Source organism: Bacillus rossius, chromosome 1 (genome assembly GCF_032445375.1).
Source record: "Bacillus rossius redtenbacheri isolate Brsri chromosome 1, Brsri_v3, whole genome shotgun sequence".
In the NCBI taxonomy this organism is placed as follows: Eukaryota; Metazoa; Arthropoda; class Insecta; order Phasmatodea; family Bacillidae; genus Bacillus; species Bacillus rossius.
The window spans coordinates 76,750,941-76,775,626 of record NC_086330.1 but is presented as its reverse complement, the minus strand read 5'-3'; positions in this window follow the sequence as shown (position 1 = coordinate 76,775,626).

Below are 24,686 nucleotides of genomic sequence, written 5' to 3'. Positions count from 1 at the left end.
TTTTACCCTCCTCCCCCCTCCCTCTATGCCCGCGCGACTAGACCGCTCGCGAAACTTTCCGACAACTTATTTCTTTCTCAATGGCCGCGTTTCCAAGCGATACACACAGAGCCTCGCTCCCTACAAAGAGCTTCGAAAATGTCTTCCTCAATTCAAAACTGATGTTCCTTTCGGTAAAAAGTTCCTTCATTCCTCCTTCTACTGCTTTGCTTTTTTTATTACACCTCGTCGAAAGAATTTGAATTTTTTCCCAGCACATTTTACGATTTTACGTGCTTAAATAATGAAACTAGTTTGAATTGTTCCAGTTTGTATACACCAAGTAGCGATGATTGTAAAAGTTAATGATTAGCGCCATTAAAATATTTGTTATAAAATAACTCTTTAGGAATAAATTTTAATAAAATAATGTAATCGAAAAATAATTGTTTCAAGATAGGTAGGGCCTACCTAGTTAATTAAAAACCAAATCTTCCGTGATTTTTTTACCGAGAGAAGAATTTCCACCATTACCAGAATGTTTGAATAAATTCATCATAAATAAAAAAGTTTAAATAAATATAACAAACTAATACCTACAAGTTATAGTTCTAAGTTCTAACAAGTATTAAAAGTAAAACAACCAAATATATATTTTACCAAAAAAATATTATTTATATATATATATACACGATGCGAATTGGATCACCTCTTGAACGAGAAAAAAATGAGTTGAAGTATGAGGCAGATATAAAAAAAATTTGGAAATGAGAGAAAAATTGGCAAGCTGGTCAATATAATGGAAGACTGTAAAACATGAGATGATAATAACTGTGTAAGGTAAAGGCTGGAAAGTCACTTCAAGCTATTTAAGAAAATTGGAAAAAATAAAAGAATAACTAACAGTAAAATTTTTGTAAACTTAAAAACTTTGTCTTCACCAATTATTAAATTTTGTTTAGGTAATAACTAATCTATGTCACTGACTAATGCAAACTTTCGTAGTTGATTTTTATTTTAAAAATTTTCTGATTGACACAATCTTTTTTCTCACTGTGCAGTGAATTTGCGTCATTTAATTTTTCGACTACAGCCTCTTATTTCCTTACAAAATAATTTACTCCACTTTTTTAAGTGTTTAAAAAATTATCATATAAATAACACAGTTAACATTCTTCTTGGTAGTAATTTTATTGCCTGCGGCTAGTAGCGGTCCTATGTGAGGAGCGATGGGGGTGATATCCCCCATCCCGGATTCACCCCTCACACAACGCCATGGAACTAAAATAAAACTGGCGAGGTAACCAAAAATAATCTACTACACGCCACCTCTGGTCTTTAACGTTAGTTATTTTTAATAGTTCATAACTTTAGTAGGGACCCTAAAATTTTTTTTAGATAAACTCACAGTTTTCATAATTATTTTACAAAACGGTTGGAATATATTTAAAATTGAATTTTTTGAGACTGTTATTTTTACGAAAATAGCAAAATGTTTATTTTAATAAAAGTTGTTCCATACCACACAAAAGCCTCCCGTCATAACTCCCTACCCCCTAATCCAAAAAAAAATACAATCAAGGTCAACTTTTCTAAGAAAAAGCACGTGGTTAGCCGGCATCACCTGCTCGCAGCACCTCAACTGACAGTTGTTTGATCTCTCGCCAGCGGGTGGAGATGCAACTGCGAGTCCTCCCTTCTGAGTCGACGGACCAGCCGGCGAAGGGGCGGGTCGCAGAGAACAAGATGGCGGACGTGATGTGAGTGACCGTGGATTTTTCAAAGCGGTAGCGAGATGCTTTGATTAATTACTAGGTTAATTATTTGAAAAGCGCGATGCTTTGATTAATTACTAGGTTATATGTTTGGAAAAAAATTTAATTTTTTAAAGTAATACTTCTTTACGCGCGTTATGCAAATATGACGATAGTGAATTTTTACGGTGCGCGCGCGAAATTTTCACAGGATGAAAAAAAACTTCATACAAATTAATTTTTTTATATGTGCTTTAGCGATTTATACGGATTAATAGTCCATATCATTTAAAACATTTGTTTATTTTGTATATTAGTATCAAAATTCTACATAATTGTTAGTACTCACATCTTCCTCACTTGTAGCAAGTGTCTTGTTGATACCAAATTTTGTAAACATCACTTGCTTCTTCGACTTTCCCATGTTTACTTTTCTTCTTTGGTACCTTCTTCTTACATTTATTGGTGTTGAGCTGTATTTATAGTTTCTTTTGCTTCTTCTCTTTGAAATCTTTGCATTTCTGAATGTGTTCTGGCGATGTCAGAACTGATGCCGATTGTTTTCTTTTCTTGCTGAGAGAAACTGGAGCAGTTGGCACGGGACTAACCTCATGAAGATATTTCGTTGGTGTATGGAGAGATTCACTTTCAGGGGTTGAAGTTGTCGAAACAAACGTGGAAGATCCTGATGGGGTTGGATTTGAGGCTCATGTCAGCACATAATAATATTATTATATTCTTGCAGTTAAAAGGAGTATATGGCATATTTCTAAAAGGTGGGCTGCACGTATGCATATAATTTATTTTTTCTTGCGTCATTCATTCACGAAGAACCGGAAACTTTCTTCTCTCAAACTCAGATTATTCATAATTTATGGTTTCCTCACACTGGCTTAGTAGTCCTATGTACCAAGTGTTTCGTGTGTCAGACACTTAGAAGCGAACACTTCTGCCACAATTCCAGTCGTCGTTTATATTCTGTCAGCAACGCTCTAATTCCAGCAACAACAAACACAGGAGATCATTAAATTTTATCTCCTTTACTTTTTGGTGCGCGCACAAAGAGCAGATTCACTCAATTACGCATGGTTCGAAACGAATGCCACTTTTCCTTTCAGCCTTTATTTTTTTTTTTTTGCTTCATGTGTAAAATTTTTTTTTATTACTGCAGGAATGCGGAATATCACTTTGATACCGGATGTCAGAGAGCCCCAAGCGAACGACCCCGGCAGCTCAGCGGAGTTAAGTGCGTTATGGAAATGAGGGTGGAATCCTTTTCCAACCCCTCCCACCCTCCAGGCAAGCAGGGTTTCAGCTAGCGGCGAGACTCGCCCCAGAGACAGAGATCGTGCCGCAGCACGTTAGCGCCGGAGAGAACGCAGCCTTCTTCCCCCCCTTTTCATCCCACTAACCGGATTCGAAGCTTAAATGGAATCGGTTCCGTCCCTGGTCCCTGGTGGTTTAATGTTTCTTTTCATTATTATTTTTTTTTCAAACCACACACGCCCGCACTTTTTCGGACGTAGAGAAGAGCGGTTTGGATGTTAACACCCACATGAGCGTGTCCCATGTTACCGCAAGGGCGTGCCGGAATCAAGAATATCCTTACCCCAATTTAAAAAAAAAAAATATCTTTCGAAGCAAATCGTCCATCACTGATTCACCATCATTTCGTCTCAAAGTTTCTCTACTTTCCTAGTAAACTGTTGGAAAAAAATACAACGAATAATAAACATCCATAAAAAACTAACGTTTCTTCGTTGTTCCAGGTAACTTGAATTTCGAAAGAAAGAAAAATAGAATGATTCGAAAGAAAACAAGCACGAGGATGGTCAATTAGTGTGTTGTCTGAGGACTTTAAAAATTCTTGAGTGTATTGTGGATGCTGATTTTCGTAAGTTCATGCTCGAAGAAAGAAAACTCGGTTTGCTGGTTCACTAACGAAGATATATGTACTTTTACGAAGCTCCCAAAGGATGATAAATTGCTACCAGTGTTTGACATTGGACGTATCTGACTGTAAGTTGTTGTCGACAACTCGCTTAAATACAGCGAAATCCAATGGAAAACCATGTTTAAATCATTTCACTCTTGCAACCCTTGACGCGATAGAGATCGCACATCCAAGATACGCGTTGCTTCAACAGGAGCCACTGGAGTTTCTGACGTCCACAGGGAAAGTTAAAAGCACGAGATAGGGGAGAGTGGTCATAAGTAGACGATAATGTTTTTTTCTATAGGCTCAGTGATTAAAAAAAAATATTTTGAGTTTATTATGCGTTACTAGACAATATATTTTAAAATTTTTGGGTTTCCACCATATTGGTTTGGGGTCGTCCATTAATCACGTGATGTTTTTTTAGCAAATTTTTAACCCTCCTTCCCCCCTAGTGATTTATTTGTGGTGATATTTTAGACTTACCCCCCCCCCCCAATAAATCACGTGTATTTTTTTGGTACAAAATATTTTTAAAATTTTCAGAATATTATCTTTAAATATAGGTATAATCTAATTAAAATCTGGAAATTTAAGCACAGTGATAAAAATGTCCAGACACACATAAGGGGTATTTATCCCAAAATTAAAATTGCTCAGATAAAGATTTCCTTTCGTGAAATTGTTCATTACATTACAAATATGAGTTCCTGTAAAAAAAAAAAAAATATATTATGAATTTTTTAACATTTTAATTTAAATTTGTATCATGTTTTGCAGAACCTCCAGCATGAAGCTAGTGCAACATTTTATGCAAGTAACTTGTTTTTACAAAACAATAAAGTATAAAGACTGCCCTGATGCAAAAAGATTCTTAAAACGATGCTTCAAAAGTTTAAAAAATTGAGTTTTAAATTCAGATGAAAAAAAAAATTAATTAGCGCTCTAGCAACTTTCAACACTAAATTAAAATGAGTTTGTATCAAATAGATAGAAATATTTTACCACAGGTGCATTGTTAAACATTTAAATGATGAATATCTTCAACAATGTTGAAGTTTAATTGCGTAGCTTTCATGCTGGAGCAGCTAAGACAAAGGCTTTCATTTTTCAAACAGATGTAATTTTCAAAGGCCGTACAGTGCAGCGCTCTCGCGGCAAAGAGGCAAACTGCTTGGAATCATCACATATTTTCCCCCTACCCCTCTCCCAGGTTGTGTGAATGGAGCCGAGGTGTTGTTTGACATGCTATCGGCGGTGTATCAGATGCTCTTCTTTCTGCCCATTGGGGTGGTAGGCGGGGGGGAAGTAGGAAGGGCCCAGAACAGCGTTGCCAGATGTCCTTCTGGCAGGAATGCTCAGCCACGCGCAGTGGAAGGCTAGATAGACTGCTCAAGCGAGTGGCAGTTCCGAGCAATATTGGGCACAGAGTGTTGTGTGGCTAAAATAATTTTTATAAATCTTGAGGGAGGTCGTATTGAGTGACGAGAAGCGGCCGCAATACAGTAATTAAGAAGTAAACGATGTATGGTAGCCTGAAAACTTACACATTACACCAACAAATTTAATAATTGAACATCAAGCAATTTTTTTCTATCAGTCATTGCATTCGTTATCGATTTATGTTTATCAACAACAAAAAAGATACAAAAGAAAATAATTTTATTTTGCTTCAACAGTTTTATGGACGCTTTTACTTGCTAAGAGGCTTTTTAAGATTTATTATTGTAATATTTTCTAAAAATACACATATAGGGGCCTATGTTCATTTAAACATATTGCGATATGTAGTAGTTTTTGCTATTCGGATATTAATTACACCTGTTTGTAATAGGCCGTCTGGAGGGGAGGATCGAAAGAGGCAAACGCCCAGGCGTCCAGTTATATGAGCGGTCCAGCCAAGATATTGAGATAAATAAATGGATTTATTAGTTACTTCGGGTAATATAATAACATCCAAAATGACATGAATTAGTTATACTACAAGTGTAAGGCATTCAATACAAGGTATACTAAGCATTTAATTATTGTGACGCACTGTGAAAGGACCTTTTTCTTTTGTAGATTTTCAACTGACGAGTCATTATATGCACCATCTTTCAAAATGAGATACAATCTTAAATATCTTAATGCAAAAAATATTTGCAGCAAATTTTATCTTTCGCAATGCATGAAATAAGTTTGTTCTTTATTCAATACATTGCGCATAAGGTTTGTTTATGAAAAACGTTTAATACGGCGATGGAAGAGGGAGGAATTGGGGACGTAAAGGAAGTCAATGTAACGTATTTGTGTAAAAAAAAAAATTATTAATGACTTTCATTCGAACGAATATTAAAATATGTAGTACTAAATTAATAGGACAAAGATATAAGAAAGTTCGTGGCTTATGCGATTAACGTATTACGTCACACGCCACCGAAACATTGTCGCTAATTTTTAGAGGAATATTACCAACTGGGTGAGCGGAAAAAAATGTAACTCAAAAACGCTTAGGCATAGGGTTTGGTGTAAGGAGTGTTAAAACGTTTGAAAAGTTGTATGTAGTAATATACTAATGACAATAATGAAAACAAGTCAAAAATTGTTTCCGTTAACGAGTTTAACTTAGGTAACATTAATGTAAAATTTTAAAAATGCCTTTGTTTGAAAAAATATTAAAGAGAAATTAAAATTTATATAAATAAATACTTTAATCGGCCTATCATTAAATTGAAAACATGTTTTTTTTTTTTTTAATTGTACTCAATAACATTTACTGCAAACTTTTGGTTGAAACCATTTAAAAGTACCAGAACGAAAGGAATTCTCTAGGAACACTCGTGCAAAACACAAAAATAACTGGTTATAACTGAACTAATATTTTTATATTTACATATATTTACATATTTTATATTAATATAATTATATTAAACAGCCCTCATGTAGGCACACAGCTACACTATTGAGAAATTACTTCCTTACCTATTGTCAGGAAAGCAGAAATCGGATAGTAACATTTAGGAATGAAGAAAATGTTTGCAATTTCACGCAAAGTTGCTGACATAAACCATCATAGCAATAAACGAATAGAATGAGAAATACTGTATGTTTTCGCATTTGTATTGCCATGAAAATAAGTTTTGAACGTTGGTTAAAAATTATGCAGCAAAGCAATAGCGAAAAAATGAAATAACCTAGCATAAAATTTCGTATTCTCCACGGAAAAGTTATTTATTGGAGGTATGACCCAAGCAACACACAGGCTAATTATTACAAGGGAATTTCACAATTTAATTTGAAATTAGTACACGCTAGTTAGGATGAAACATTAATAAATTAGCAGCATGATTGTAATTTTAACACTTCAATTCATATAAACGATTCATCATAATTGCTATACTACCAGAAATAGTATATGTATTGAAGTGGCACAAACGAAATTTCAAAACAACTCGTAGAACGACACTTTTTTTTATATAATTTCTTAATACTGTAACAAAAACTACAGTATTGTACAAACATAACTTGTAGAACATTGAACACAAAATTAATTAGCCCTATATGTATCTTAATATGATAATACATTCACACACACTTTAGAAAATTCTTATTATCTTATTACTTATTTTGTTACACTGTAACACAATATCACTCACTGGTTGTGGTGTCTAGTGCACTGCACTATGCACATTAGTTGCAAAAAGATAAAATATCAATTAGTGAAAAAAATATATATTTGTCATGACATACACAACCCATGAATAGCTGACATTTACTTTTGGTAGAATCCTAAATAGGAATACAAAATAATAAAATTATTTTAAAACTAATATATTAATTAAACACAAATAAATAAACACCATGTATTCCTAAATTCAGTATTTACGTTTAACTGAAATAACATTCAGGTTTTTCCTATCTATCGTGGCGAGATACGATGATCCATAGGCGTACCCAAGGGGGGGTGTTTTGGGGGTTCAACCCTCCCCCCAAATAAGGCAAGAAAATTATGAACACTCATGTCATTCGAGCTCAATTTCTAAACACAGAGCAACGAGAGAAATAACGTCACCAAGCAGCCCAATTAGTAAGTAAACCTAAACAAATTTGAATGGCAGTGGTTGGTTCATGATAGGTCAGTCTAAATTCTCAAATCGCGGTGATTGGTCTATACTCTATGGAATTATCAGTTCAACTCTACTTTGATTATGTTTTAGATTTGTTTAGTAGAATTGGGCATTGAGTAACAGTAGTGATTGCGACCTAATTTCATACAAAACTCTATAAAAACTATTAAACGTTGGGGGGGGGGGGGGACGTTTTTTGGTAGTTGGTTTTGTCAAGTCAGGAGCTTTCATTTAAATAATGTACATCTGTACGTATAACACGAAGGAAAAAGTTTGATCATCGCAAGGTGTGTAATTTTAAACGACTGTTACAAACATTGAAAAGCTGAAATGTAAATTTCTCGCCTCGGATGAAAGGGACCTCGTTGAGTGCAACGTGGTGTGAAGTTGTGTTTGAGTCAGTAGCTTAATGGCCTCAACTTAATTTGTAGATGTTTTTAGCTAATATTGTAACAGAACAATATAATTTAATATATATTATACTAGCTGCCCGACTCAGCTTCGCACGGCTATACTAATGGGGGGAAAATGAGTCTAAATATCCCATTTACAGTAATAATAAATGAAATAAAATGCAATTAATTTCGACAAAAATTTATTACAATGCTTTGTAATGTACCGGAGAGAAAACGAGTAGCACCGATGGTTTCCCGATTCTCAAGCACGCAACGTACAACCCGTACTTCGCTACGGCAGTCTACAGGCAGAACACTTGCGCCGCTCATTATACATGCCCCTCCTGTGGGTACGCCACTGCCGCACCTCGAATGGAAAAAAAATCAAAGCAATGCTCGTTGCCATGGAGACGCAGAAGGCATAAACAATGGAAAATCCCGCTGTCCAACTGTTGCTCGGGCTTAACCACCCTTGGGTGTTGATTTTCGGAAAACGTCATTCTGCATAACATGAAGAACATTACTGTCAAGTTCAAGTCTCTAGGATATAAAATTGAAAAAAAGGGCAATTTTTGATATTTAACGTCCCCGTAAAATTTCAACGGTGATGAGGACTGCACTTACAGTGAATTAGTTGTTTCCATAGAGAAGAATGAAGCATCAACAAAGCAACAGCCGTTGCCAGGGTGATTTTCTACCAAAAACAGGAATTTTGATATTTTACACCCCCAAAACTCCCAAAACTCCCTTCGGAAAATCATATCTTAGTGAGAGTCTACATACATCACAAAATGAGTAACTATGCTAAGTTTCAATCGGTTGAAAGATTTCAAGTCAATCGTAATGAGTCAGTCAGTGGTATTTAGCACAAATATATTTTTAAATTTAAATAATTTTACATAAAAAAATAATTAAATCTATATAGAAATATGCCTCGAATTAAAAAAAAATCGACCTAAGCGATGCCCGTTGCCATGAAGACGCAGAAGGCATAAACAATGCAAAATCCCGTTGTCATGGAGATGGAGTATCCACTGTTGCCAGTGCTTAACCACCCATGGGAGCTGATTTTCGGAAAACGCTGTCATTAATCGAAATAAAGTGTAGCCTATATATAAAGTTGAACAAATTTACAAATATTTGAACTAAATTTCATTAAAATCAATGTAGTAGTTTCGGAAATTAGCCCGGACAAACATCGTGACACGAGATTTTATATATAAAGATTTAAATCTGTTCTGCTACACTTGAATTGTAAAGCCTGACTTACAACAGCCCGTCGCATCCGTCCGTCATCCGTTCATCCGTCAGCCGCCAAGCGATACACTACTTCACTTCTCTTCACTGCTTGGATTTTGGCCTTGAGCGGTATTCGTTTAGCCAGAAATATCAATTTCTTAATTCTTTTCCATCATCTTTTATCGCAAGTGTATATTTTGAATAAGTCTCAATTTAACTCCCATGCCTTACCCGGGACTCGAACCCAGAACCTCTACCACCATAAGCCGGTGTGCATCCGACTACGCTACGGAGGTCGGCTGGCGATTTACAACACTCCGCTCGTCCGTCATAATATTTCTCCATGTCAATGTTGACAACTGTTGAGAAAACTTAACAATTTGGGGGAAAAAATTATCATATGTAATTATATTACTAAAACAATTATGTAAAGTAAGTACTTGAAACTCATTAAACTCAGAGTGTTTTTTTTTTTCGGTATGTATTTTCACATTTCCAGAGTTACCATACGTAATTATAATACTTCCGTGACTTAGACCATTTTTGTTTCAAAAAAAAGCTTTTGAAATGTGTCTAAACGTAAGCTAAGAAATGATTTTAGAATCAGCTAAACAATTAAACAAAATTTAATACATTTTAATATAATATTTTATATACAAACACCTAGAATACATTAAGAGGTTATAGTTTCATCTGTTCACCCGTCAAAAGTATAAAGTTACCAAGCTTTAGACGGACGAGTGGATGACATTTTTCAGTCCATCTTATTGGGTGCAGGTCACGTAATTGACAAGACGGATGACTGATGGGCTATTGTAATTCCGGCCTTAGTTGCTAACACCCTTACAAACAAATTATACAGCAATTATTCTATTGTAATGCCGTCAATTATTAGGAATAAGTTTGTAAAGTGCGTACGTTTATTCGTTAAGTTAACTAATTATATATATATATCTTTTTGGTTTTTTTGTAGGTATTTTAATATTGTAATGTGAACTTACTTAAGTTGATTGAAAGAAAAATTACATACAAATTACATATCAACAATAGCCCAGGTTAAAAAATGAAATTTGAGACTATTCTATTTATTGACTCAAGAAATAATTAATTTTTGGTGTTTATGCAGTTTTTCTTAAAAATCTCTATGAACACGCCCCGAAAAAAAATTCCTGGGTACGCCTATGCGATGAGCACACCGATACAAATGTACAAATAAATTTACGTTTCGAATTTTTGCTAGCTCATCTATTATAGTCTTAATATCTGTAAGTCAGTTGTGTATTTGAATGTTCGTATGATTGTGCCATTTAAAACTTAAAAGAAGCTAATGAAATTATTCAATATAATATTTAAGAGTGGCGGGTTAAAATTTATTAACGTAATGTCAATGCAATCAAAATATCGCTCGCAAATGTAAATATGTTGCGTGGCGTTGGTATAGGCTAGCGTTAGTGACAAAGCATTAACAAAATGGCCATACCTGGACGGACGATTTATTCTTACGTTAATAACGTAAAAATTTCGAATGATGGTTCGCAACTTTTTATTTCATCAGCCTTATGATGATATCAGGTACCTTTTTAAAATCTAAAAATAGCAATCATTAATTATATTTTAATAGTGAAGAAATACTAAGTTTATCTTCATTACTTCCTTATTAATAAGAGCATGCATTTTCTGCGAAAAGATTTCGAGACTAGCTGAGAGTTAAAACACTAGTATTGTCTATGTTTCGTGACTGGTTCAGTTTCGTTCAAGCACATGCTTACTATTAGTACACGAATCACAGCCATCCAGTGCGGGAGAATACGCGTTCTGATCTGCACGGTGAAATAGGGCTGTCTTCTCTTGCAGGCGGCCACCAGTCACAAGGAGGAAACCGTTGGCGTGGGCATACCTTTATGCGGTCTAATGGGCATTCGAATTTTTTCGCGAAATTCATGGCCCTACGTATTAGTCGAGAATAAATTATTTTTTTGGATATGTGATTGTTCTACGGAAATGTGTCTTTTTCGTTAGGCATTAAGAAACATTTAATTACAATGTTCCTGAGACCTTTACCCATTTGTGTGTTTTTAATAATAGGTGTTGCTTTAACTCACCCGTGTTTCTCCACTCTTGATGTCTGTACCAAATTTGCCAACGATTTCTTACTTTTAACACCGTTATTCAATTTCTTGATAAAAAAAAGTTGGTTGTCTGTAAAGTCGGTTTACGGACGATAGTTTAACGTGACAACGTCATAACAAAACATTGATTAAATGATTGCATACTGTTATGAATAAAATTGAATCATTGTTAATGAATTATCACTATTTTGTATGGATACAAAGGAGGAGTGAAATGAAATCCACAATTTAATTGATAAATTTACTTTTATTTGCACTCATTAATACAAATATGTTTATTACTTTAACGAACAGATTATTTTAACTATAACTTTTATACATGTTTGCTATTTAATTTCATCCAATCTGTGTTATTCTGTTAAGGATAAGACGATGATAGGAAAAGTAGGAAACGAATAGTAGTGTTTCAAGTTTAATGTGCCTCGAAAGATTCAAATCGATGGTTGTTCCAATCGAGTAGAAGAGAGAGAGAAGCGGCGCAAGCGCACAATGAGCGTAACGGAACACAGCGTAACGGGACAATGTGCGTTACGGGACACTTTTTCGTGCGTGCAGCCGGCGTTCATCGATTTATTAGACGTCACGTCAATAAAGAGCGTTTTGAACGTTTTCGCCCTTTCGTAACACCTTTGCGCCACTTTGGCATTTTGGCAGAACCGAAAATGCCGTAGACTGCACTCCAACTCTATCGCTCCGTAGTCCGTATGCAGTTTGGCAACAACGGAGAGGGCGACAACCAGGGAGGGGGCGAGCCCAGCGTCACTTTCTTATAATCGGCTGTGAACACGAGAGAATGGTGTCAAAGAGAAAGATAAGAAACGGGAGGGGTGGAAGGTGGGGAGGAAAGGTTTGACGGAGGCAGCAGAAAATGACCTTGCCGATGGGCGTGCGACTGAAGCGCCATTCTACAGACAACAGTTGAACTTTTTTCTCATTATTTCCCTATGTTTCTGGAAACTACAAACCATGGGGAGGAAACTGGAATAGGAAATCGTTGCACAGGCTTTTTTTTATGATGGACCCTTTTTTTTGTTAGTTCGTCATTCGCCATGATACAGGTGACCGCGCTAAATGCAATATCACACAATCACACTAAAGACTTCAACAAGTATAGCATAGCTACTTGTACTTGTAACGAAGTTTCTACATCAATTTTTAAAATTATTCAGTATTATAATAAAAATAATTTGCTTTGAAAATACTCCGCTAAAATAAGTAGGATATTTATTTGACTCGCAAGGGTTGACTTGCTGGCGCCATGTTGTGTTTAGTGGTAAACAACAACTTGCATCTGGTAAATTAGAAATCATTTTAAAATATTTTGTTAGCAAGAAAACGTGAAAAGATAAAAATGTCTGGACGATATGCCTATGAGCGAAAATGTGCAGTAAGATGCTGTCGTTCAAAACCAGAAGAGCAAAGATTTGTTTCTAATGAGTTTAGTGTATATGTTTATAAAATAGTGCATAACCAACTCCGTGTTCATCAGATTATTAATAATAATGTGTACAATACAGCCTCCATTTCTGGCACAACCTATACATCGTATTCTATTTTCATATTTCCTGTAACTAAAATTGAGTTATTGTCAGTAGTTCATAAATCAAAAGGTAAACGTTCATCAGGTTTAGATGCTGTACCTGATTTTATTATTAAAGACTGGCATTGATTATATAGTTGACCCATTGTTATATCTTTATAATGAATCTTTTATGCAAGGTTATTTTCCTACCTTATGGAAGTGTTCAAAAGTTATTCCCTTGCATAAAAAAGGTCTTTGTGACGCCTGTCAGAATTACAGTCCAATATCTCTTCTGTCCTCATTCTCAAAAGTATTAGAATTATTAATGTTTAATAGATTAATGTCATTTTTTTAGAAAAATAAAATTTTAGTGGGCAGTCAACATGGATTCAGGCGTTGTAAATCGACGATAACTGCACTTTATGAATTTATCAGCATTATTACTATGGACCTACACAGAAGGAATCATCCTGTTGGGCTATTTTGTGACCTAAGTAAGGCTTGTGATAGTGTTAACCATAAAATATTAATTAAAAAGTTAAGCACATATGGTGTAAGAGATACAGTGCTTAATTGGTTAACATCTTACTTGACTCAGCATTTACAAGTAGTCGTAGTACAACATATAGATCCCTTAACCAACATAAAATATAATGTTCATTCAGATAGGCCAAAACATATCTGTTGGTGTTCCTCAGGGTTCTGTACTAGGACCTTTGCTTTTTCTTATATACGTTAACGATTTGCCTAAAAATGTTGTATTATATGCTGACGACACTAATATATCTATACATGGAGATAACCCTTTAAGTTTAATTGCAAATATTAAAATTTTAACTAGGGACATCATAGATTGGTTTAAGGCTAATGAATTAATTCTTAATAACACAAAAACAACGTGGCTGCATTTTAAACTTAATAACTAATACAATTTGCAAGACCCAGCTGTATCGATTAATGGTTATAATATATCTCAATCAAATTCAACCAAAATACTAGGTAAATATATTGAGAAGAACCCTAATTGGAAATCTCATATTGCTCATTTAACTAAAAAAATGAGCTCAATATTATTTGCTATGAGAACATTTTCAAAATGGACTAATCTAAATGCTTTAAAAATTATTTACTTTGGTTATGTTGAACCTCACGATATGGAATAATATTTTTGGGTAATTCCACGGACTCATCTAAAATTGTTCAAATACAGAAAATATTTGTACGTATAATAATGCATGTAAATAATCGTACCTCATGCAGACAACTTTTCAAAAGCTTAGGTGTCAACATTACCATCGTTATACATTTATGAATTACATATATTTTCTCATTCACAATTGAATGAACTGCAGAATTTCAATTTACATAATTATTCGACTAGATCAAAAAATAATTTTCATATATTACAACATCGTACAAAATGTTTTGCAAATAGTCCGAGATACTCTGCTATATGTTTTTATAATAAACTTCCACCACATTTTTAATAAGAAAACCAACTTTGTGTATTTAAAAAAAATACTGAAAGATTTGCTGTTGGAATTCAGATTTTATTCTATTAATTATATTATGGAAGCAAAACTATGCTAAAAATGTATTATTATTATTATATAATGTACATTATTTGTTTTTTAATATTTAATTATTTACGTTTATGTGTATATGATTGTACTTAAATGTGTATTCATAATGTTTAATATTCTTGACGAGTCCTATACTACATGTACAATATAATTGTATATTTTTGTAGTCGACTTGGACATTTTAAAAAATAAATAAATAAAATAATTACTTTTCTTCTCGCCGCTGAAGAGTGTAAACATTTCTTCATATATTGGTTGATTTTTTGCTCATCATGATATTTAATGTATAAAATTCACTTGTCCAATATATTTGTAGAAAATTGTACTCTGAAATGATCTGGCGGATGTAATAAACTAATTAGTAGAGTAAATTATGTTGTTTGACTCAGGTAAACTAGTAATACATATAAATAGCCTATTCAGGTTACCTTTGCATGAAATATATTCTGCATTTCAAAATAATCTGGCCCAAGTAGGTCATACCCTGACTTTGGAGCTTTCAGTATACCCTGTGACAGTTATGGCACTACAGCACCACAAAAGTGAGTGGGTGAAACCCTAACAACTGGAAAAATTACCTTGGTACATATTTACACTATTATACGGCATTAATTTGTTGTAACAGTGTTGTTTTTGATTGTTGAAATATAATTTTAACATTAATTTTGTAAATATAGGAAAACAAGACAACTATATTTACAAATTTTATTGGCACCAGTAAACATGGGTTTAGGTTTTGTGTCTTGTGAACAGTGAATCTTTTAATTTGTTATCTTGAATGAAATTTAAATATATTGGTATAACATGTCTGAAGGTACATTTATTTATTTACAGCAAATTCAATTTCCTCTTTCCTTTTTTCAGAAAGTATGGCACATAAATAAGACATTCATTAATTCATTCATTGAAATAGGTTTCATATCAAACATCAGAGTGATCATGGTTAACTGTTTTTGCCAACTTTTGGACAGTTGTTTTGACAGCTTGATCTACTAGGGCTCCCAGAAGCCAAACAGAGTACACAGAATGATCCGTCTGGATAAATGTATGCTCATGACTTAGGCAAAAACTGCTATATTTAATTATTCTGCTTTAGTTTTATATATTCTGATTTAAAACCTGAATAGTTCAACAAATATTAACAGTGTCTTATTCTGCAAAAAAATATTCTGAGAAGTGGCGACTGGCAATGCAGTGCAACAGCGCAATTTCACTGAGTAGTTAGTAAAGTATAAACATGTTCTCGCTTCTCAATATGTTAATGTATAGTCTGTATGGCTATACTGCTGCTCCGCCTAAAAGATAGTTTACCTACCTAGCTACTGCTGCCTTGTGAGGACCTGCCAAGCAGGGGTTTGGTCGGGCTTGCAGTGTGCAGAAAGATGTCATGGTCTGTAGGAATGCCACATAGTTTGTGGTGAAACTCTTCCTCCCACCTCCTTGCGAAGCCAGCTGTATGCGCTGGCCAACATTTAAGGCCCATTCTATAAGTGAAAATCTATTACAAATTGCAATTTTGGCCTATTTGTGTACCATGTAATTCAGCATTTTGAGGTAATATGTTATTAATGTTTAACTGTGTATAAAACCACTGAAGGGGGGGGGGGGGTTGGAACTGTAAAACCAGTTGTGGTAAAATTGGTTTTAATGGTAACAAAGTAGGATTTAGTCAGGCCTACAGGAGAAAAAAAACTTTAGTAACGGACATGATAACTAGATTCATTTCATAACAGAACATTCCTGACCTATGTGTTAAAAAGTGTAATTAAATGTATTCACACCTGGGTTAGAGGCCTGTATGTTTTTAAAATATAGGTACGTTTTATACATGCGCATGGTAACTTAAACCAAACAAAATGCTCACGAAAGTGATTCCATTCTGGCAATATATTTATTATGGTTAACATGACAGATGTCGGGGTTTAATAGGGTACAAACCAGATGATATTAATAAGTGTGATTATAAATTAAGATTTATTGTGATTGTATTGATTCTTTGCAATATGTACAAACACTTTTGAATAGTTTTTTTTAATTCACTTCAAAATCTGGTAAAATTCATCGCTGATTCGTTAGAGTAAATTTTGAAGTCTTTACTACAATACTTCCTCTATTAAAAACTAGGTTTTAGTCCCTCTAGTCGATTCGAAGGAAATAAAATGTGTACGTTTGTTAAATTTATGCTACGTAAAGAATTCTAAAATTATTTGGTACATAGCTTGGAATCATCATACGCATCTGTTGAAATTCCCATGGGTATTTTTCCGGCAACATTGAAAACGTGCAAGCTCTTGAAAGGACGAAGGAGAATATTGTAAAGGAAGCGGCATCTCTCTCTAAATATCTCAGTATAAAAAAAACATTTGGAATGTCTAGCTTTCAGGAGACACATTTTTTTGCTACGTCTTCAATGCAACATACTTTAGTTTTGTTAGGTTTCTGTATTTGGTATTTTGTTTCTTTGTCGCATAGCAAATTTCTGTTTTTTTTTTTTTTTTGCGTCGCTAAAGAGAACAATATTTAACAGACGTTTTCATTTATTTAAAACACAAATATTTCATAGAACTCTTATTTTTTTAAGTAAAAATTTATTTTGTGAAATGTTTAAAACGACAATGGCCAATGAATGATATGTTTCACACTTTCAGATGCATTTACATGTTTCGAAACGCGTAGCCATCCATCGTTCGCAAAAAGGAACTGTTTATTCGCTCACAAAATTATGATTATTATTTCTGTCAGCGTGACGAAGCGTTGGCGACAAAACGGATTCGTGACAGCCATAACACGCCAGTTGCGAGAGAGGAAAAAATGGGTAGAGGAAAGAAAATTCGGACGTATGATGTTTCGAAAAACAGACGGTGTAACTTTTTCCCGGCATTAGCCGGACCCACGCACACAACGAGGATATAATTGGGCGGACCCTTTTGTCCCAAAACTCCCTGGTATTGCTTTCGGCCGAAGAGCGTTGGGGGGGGGGGGGGGTATGGGGGGCAAGGTTTGTTTGGGTCTGTAGGGAAGGGTTACATTGCGAGCGGAGCAGAGGACGGGTGGAAGGGGTGGAAACGGGGCAGGAAGGGTGGGCGTGATACGAAAACAATGGCTGCGATCAGGAATCCCTCGTCATGCAGCGAAATCTTGCCGTCACGCGGGATTAAAAACAAATTAATTCTTCCGTTTATAAATTTCAACAGCGATGTCGGACACGCTACAGCTTCTCCGTGACAGCCCATCATGAGTCATCAGTTTTTTTTCCCCTGCCTCCTCAACCTACATGGCTGAAGTGAAAATAAATCATGACTCGCGTCTAAAAGTTTTTTTTAATGTCTAACTTAAGTTACACTCTTAATTTGTTTTTCGCAATATTTATCTGTGAGTCGTTCCACTTTTTTTTTTGTTATCAAAAATATCCGCCAACAAATTATTTGCTATTTGGTACCAGATATTTTACAAAATTTGTTTGTTCATTCTGATTTTATGGAAATGAATATTACTAAATTATATGTTTATTTTACAGGACCAACAAAGTTGTTGCTTTAGCTAAATTATTAATAGGCTTTAGTTTGGAACATCGAAAAAAAAGTTTTAATCACACAATAGGCACATTATACATGTTTTGACCTTTAAAAATTTGCTATGAATTTACCTTCCAAGAGGTTGACGCTCGAAACATCCAGAACAACGGCACATTATCCACGCCACTCCACGTGGCAGCCTCAGTAAGGCCGCGGAATTCCCAGTCTGCTAAGAGATAGATGACAGCACCGAGTAAGGAGGGCGAGAGGGCAGGGGGTTGGCAGGGCCGGGCCGCTCTAATCTCCGAAGGTATGCGCGCGTGAAGTCAGTGGATGTGCGGGGCAGCCAGACCACTCAGGTACCTGATACACGTCACAGTATTGCCTCCCACGTTCGTAACTATCAATATCAATATTACGGAGTAAAATTTGAGGATTCCAAACATCTTCAGAAGTACAGGAATATTAAACCGTAACTTATGTTCATATTTCTATCTCCTTTCCATAAACAATTGACAATATCATTCTTGGGGTTCATATTTTTATCTCCTTTCCATTAACCATTGACAATGTCATTCTTGGGGTTCATATTTCTATCTCCTTTACATAAACCATTGACCATGTCATTCTTGGGACACATTTCAAAAGTTCTGTTTTTTTTTTTTTTGACGTGACAACGTCTAATAAATCTATGAACGCCGGCTTCACGCACGAAAAAGTGTCCCACTACGGGTGTGTCCTGTTTGCTCATTGTACGCATGCGTGGCATCTCTCTTCCACTCGATTGGAACAACCATCGATTTTACTTTTCAATCATATTTTCGTCGTTTGAATTATTAATATTATATAATTTAACGATCGTCCACCGATTTTCAGCACAATCGGTACGGTTATTTAAAAGTAATGTTGAATATTCAAATACGTTTTGAACCAACAATGGTGTTTTACAGTTACACATAATAATTCAAATTACACCCGGGATCTTGTGCACAATGTTTTAAAAAATATTGTAACACATTATAAATCAGTTTGGTGTATTTGGGATGCGTATTTGTTATAAAATCGTATTATAAAAACGAAATAATATTATTCCCCTACCGTGAACAATATTTTTATAAATATTTATGTAATATCTGAAACCATTGGTTTTCAAGTATGGCTACCTGGCCGTGCGGTGATCATCGCTACATTCCCACCGAAAGGTTGTCGGTTCGAATCTCGGCAACTGCTAAAATTTTTTTTTGTACTGTAAAAATAAATACGGCGCACGCAACATAAAGAAATAAATATATTTGAATTAATGAATGCAAATAAAAGTAAATTTATTAATTAAAATGTACATTTCATTTCACTCCTTTGTATCCATACAAAATAGTGATAATTCAATAAAAATGATTCAATTTTATTCATAAAAGTATGCAGAGATATTATAATACAAAAGATAGAAAAATTAAAAAAAAAAATTCATCCTCAAAGAATATAATATTTTTAATGCCTTAATGGTTTGGTTGCAAAAACCTATTACGGCTTAGTCTCAGGCCGAATATGATATTTCTTTATCTTCTGGATCAATCATTTCATCAATGTTTTGTTATGACGTTGTCACGTTAAACTATCGTCCGTAAACCGACTTTACAGACAACCAATTTTTTATTTATTAATTTGCATTTTTTATATATTTTTGCATAAATTCAAAAATACTTTAATTCCACCAACTTCTGTTCTAAACTTTCCAGCATTTTAATTTCTCGCTGAATTGTGTGGAGGTACATAACCCCGAAGTTATAATATGCCAGAACATAAATCCTTATACATAAAGATGTATTTACTTGTTGCTGTCACAAGAGCCTTTAATGTATGCAAAGTGCCTGGTTCCCATGAGAGATATTTCCAAATGTTTAACGTTCCACTTCTCCCGTACAAACAACGCAGCGCAGTGATTGTATATGACAGCGCTCTCCAGCGGTCGTACGGACTACCAGTCACTGTGCGGACTCCCTCCAGAATCCAGCTACGTGGCTTGCTCAAGAGTTTGGGAAGGGGGAGGGTTGCTACACGCGTGAATAATCAGACCCGTCACAATATTTGGCTTCTATGTGCGCGTACAAAGCCGAACGGGTGACGCATCCGTGTCAGAACAATATGCAAAGTAAGATTCAACAGCGATGAAGACCGCTTAAATTTCAGAAAGTATTCTGTAAGAGTCGACTGGAAAAGTTTTCACTATGTATGCTTGGCTTCCCTGCGCAAAAATAAAACGCCTAGATAGTGTCATTTTCCACGGGAAAGTTTCATGTCAATTATTTTCCCAAACTATTTTTGAATAATTTATTGACCCTAACATTTTATAGACGGGGCCAATTATCCGGTTGTTGCGTTTTAACGATTATAATTCACTTGAAATTATCTACGCCCTATAAATATGAGTACATCAACTAGATTGGTTGTGAGGAGCTACAGCATTTTTAAACACCTTGACACGATATATTTTCACGAAAATACGCTATCTTAACTCTCAGCATTTAAGGGCGATAGTGGCTTTCGGTGTCCTTTGTCTGAATGAGCTTTTCTTATAACTCAGCATTCAAATATTACCGAATATTACATTGAAAACTATTTCTTCCAGCTTGACGCAGCGAAAATTCACAAGTCAAGACAATCACCGTTTAAAGTCTTCCTGTCTGTAGTACGCTTGAGCATAAATATGTAATGTTTTACATAATCCCTAATAATAGATACCATTCCACTTCAAACCATTTTGTGCTACTAGGCTGTCCTTCAAACTATTATACTTTTTTAAAAAATTGTTTTTAATATTGAAATTATTAACAGCATTTATTAAGTGTAATTTTATCATATTATTTATTTTATTTGACATTAACTTAATCTTTTTTATTATTTTATCTAGTTTATATGATTTGTAAGTTTGTCCAGCACCGCCATACACAAACATTATTTATTATTTAATCGTTTTATTTATTTAGATCTTTAATTATATTCCTTATGTATAATATTTTATTATTTCTGAATTTTATTGACAGTATAATTACTCTCTTTAACACAAAAAATTCCACTTCCAGATAGGATGGTAATTTTAGAGGTGTACGTATGTTTCCTCTATGCTATTTGTCCTAGCATCTAAAAGTGGGAATATTCGAAGAAAGGAGATCAAATATCATAATAGGACAGTATAGGAAAATCTTACCAATTAACATTGGCGAAGCGGGAAACAGTTTACTGCATTGGTTTCTAGTGGTTTTCTACTCCACGCCGCTAGATGCAACTTCTAGCTAGTCTCCCACACTTTAAACACATACAGTACCAAAACTTGGTACACTCCACGTCGCCATGTTCGCTGATATCACTTGAGTAGTATAGAATAGGGCAAGCTGGGACTGGCGCCGGCGCGTGGTGTGTGGTGTCGGTGTCCGCCATCTTGGATTGTGACGTCACGGCGGCCATCTTGGATGGTTGTGACCTTGACCTTTGACCTTGACCTTGAATTTGATCCTCAAAATGTGTCAAAATCCGCCAAAATTGGGCAAAATTTGCCCAAAATTCCTCAAAAATCGCCAAAATTTCAATTTCTGTGAAAAAAAATTCCGCCAAAAAATCTCAAAAAATTCCACAATTCAAAAATTCCCGTTTTCGAGAGAAAAATTCCCGTTTCGAGGGAAAATTTCCCGTTTTTAGTCCTTAAAAATCCCAGCGGCTAGAAATGTCCATATGTAGGCTTAAGCATCCATGTCTACAGCCTACGATAAGCCTCTGACGTCATCATGGATTATGACGTCACCGTTGTAATTTCCGTTACGGCCGCCATCTTTAACTTTTTTATTTATTATCCGATTTTAATGAAATTTTTTTTAAAAATTATAAAAATATTCATTTAATAAAATTTCAATAAAATTTTTTTAAAAATCATACATTAACGACACGGAGCTCGGAGTCCTCGGTTCAAACCCGACGAGTGCAAAAAAAAATAAAAATGGCGACCGATCCTTCCCCCCGCGGTGGCTGCAGGCATACTGACTCCCACCACTTTTTTTCAAAGCATATATATCGTCAGGTAGTATGACGTCATGTTCGCCATCTTGTCCTCGTCTGCTGGAAGCCATCATCAGTGTATCGTCGGCGAGAGTGCGCTGACGCCATGTTAGTTTAATTCTTATCCGCTAGAGTGCAGTAATCATTTATTATTGCTGTGACACCCGACATCTTGTCATTTGGCCGCCATCTTGAAAATCCGTAATTATTTAGCTAGAAATTCGGGAAAAATTCCAAAATTCATTAAATAAATTTGTAATCTATAAACTGATTGATTAGGTCGACTAAGGTCCTTGGTACGATCTAGGACGATGCAAAAAAAAAGGAAATATAACATCAATTTAACATAATAGTAACAGGTTCGAAAATAAAAACACTGCAAGTTCTTTTACAAACATAATATTTATTACATAATTTCTATTTTACTACATGATCACCTGCGAAGGTTAGCAATCTTACAAACATTTAGGTCCGCATAGGCGTGAAATGACTAATTCTTAGCTCCAATCGGTTTATACAAGACAGAGTCCAGCCAGATCCTTTACAGACATAGTCCTCCTCTTCTTGACAGAGTTTCTGGATACCTTGTTTAACAGTTTGCTTGATATCGTTAAAACTGTAAATTACTGCAGCCGATGTCTTGAATGCACACTTCTTCACTTTGTCATCGAACGGATAAGGCTTTCCATATATACAGTCCAACCACAAGTTATATTTCAAAGGTCCGTTTGTTGCTACGTCATCAGTAAGCTGATTGATTATGTCCTGTCTGATATCATCAAGAAAATTACAAATGTCCTTTGACTCACTTAACGTACTTGGATAATAGTAGTCTTTCAATGTTCCACGAAATGCAGACTGCGCCAAGTAGAAGCCATTATCGTTCACTTGTAATGCTCCGATCACAGTCTTATGTTTATTTTCATGTTCAGATGCCACAGCAATCGGTTGCTGCACATCAGTTTTTTTACTTGTACGCTCACGAGTCACCAATCTAAACTCAGGAGTCGTAATTGCTGCAGGTAGTTCAGCAGTAGGCGCACTGACTTCACCTTTACAGTTTATAGAATGTTGGCGCAAATTATCAATTCGAGTAAACCATTTATGACACTCGTCACAGCGAAACTTCATGCGAGAAGGATTCTTCGTACATTTACTCCTCTCATGTCTCCGTACATCATGTGCAAATGCAAACGTCATGTCGCAGTAGCCACAAGGATGCCTAGTTGAAGACAAACCCGAACCAGATGTCGCTGTTACTGCAACTGAATCATTTCCAGGCATACTCTTATGCACATCAATGCATCGCTGTTGTATAGAAACCTTTACTTTCTGCCGCACTGCAGGTCCTTTACATGTCTCCAAGTGATGCTTCAAATTAGCATTTCTTGTAAATTGCTTGCGACACTTAATACAACCAAACATTTTACGATAAGGGTTCTTGGCACATTCTCTCTTCTCGTGTCGACGAGCATTGCTGATGTTTGAGAAAATCTTGTCACAGTAACGACATCGATGTTCGTTAGTTGACGATTCGCCATCCATTGAAGTCTCCATCGAGGGCGAAACAGCGTTCGTCGAGGTTTCCTGTACAGTCAGCACTACCGGCATTAAAGTCTCTTCTGCTGGTGGTATCACATCTGTTGAAATCCCCTCCAATGTTGACGTCATCGTTACCAACGGGATCTGCTCCTTCTCCGTCGTAGCTGTCGATAAGGTTCCCGTAGTCGATGGTACAACCTCCGAGTTCAACGTTAAAGACGGTAAAGATGCCATCGAGTTCGCAAGAACATGTAATTACGCGATTTATGCACCAGATTAAACAATCTAGGTGATCCTTACACCGCCGTCGTCAGAAACAAACTGAGCGTCCTGCTGTCTAGGACTCGCTTATATACATGCACCGGATGGAATAATACGCTAGTCAAATCAAGAACAATTTATTATAATACTAGAGTCAAAACAACATTAAAAAAATAGAAGCACCATCAAAAAAAAAAGGAAGCACACTTGGAAGCACCGACAACGAAAAGGCAGCACATTTGGAAGCACCGACAACGAAAAGGCAGCACATTTGGAAGCACCGACAACGAAAAAGGCAGCACCATCATCGAAAAGGCCGCACATTTGTCATTGGCTCCAATATTCATTGGCTCCAATATTCATTGGCTCCAATATTCATTGGCTCCAATATTCATTGGTTCCATCAGTCTATTGATTCTATCAGTCTAGTGACTCCAACAGTCATTGACACCAATGGCCTTTTTTTCTTCATCAGCTCCAATGATATTTGGCTAGAATGCTACGAGTCTAAGAGACCATGAGACTACAATTCTACGAGTGTACAAGACTCCTCCAACTACCTTCAAGTGTATAAAGCTCCAAATGCTCCAACAGCTCCAACACGCAATGTACGCGCAATACATGCAATTTACACGCAATAAATGTAATGATTACACAGTACACACACACACACAG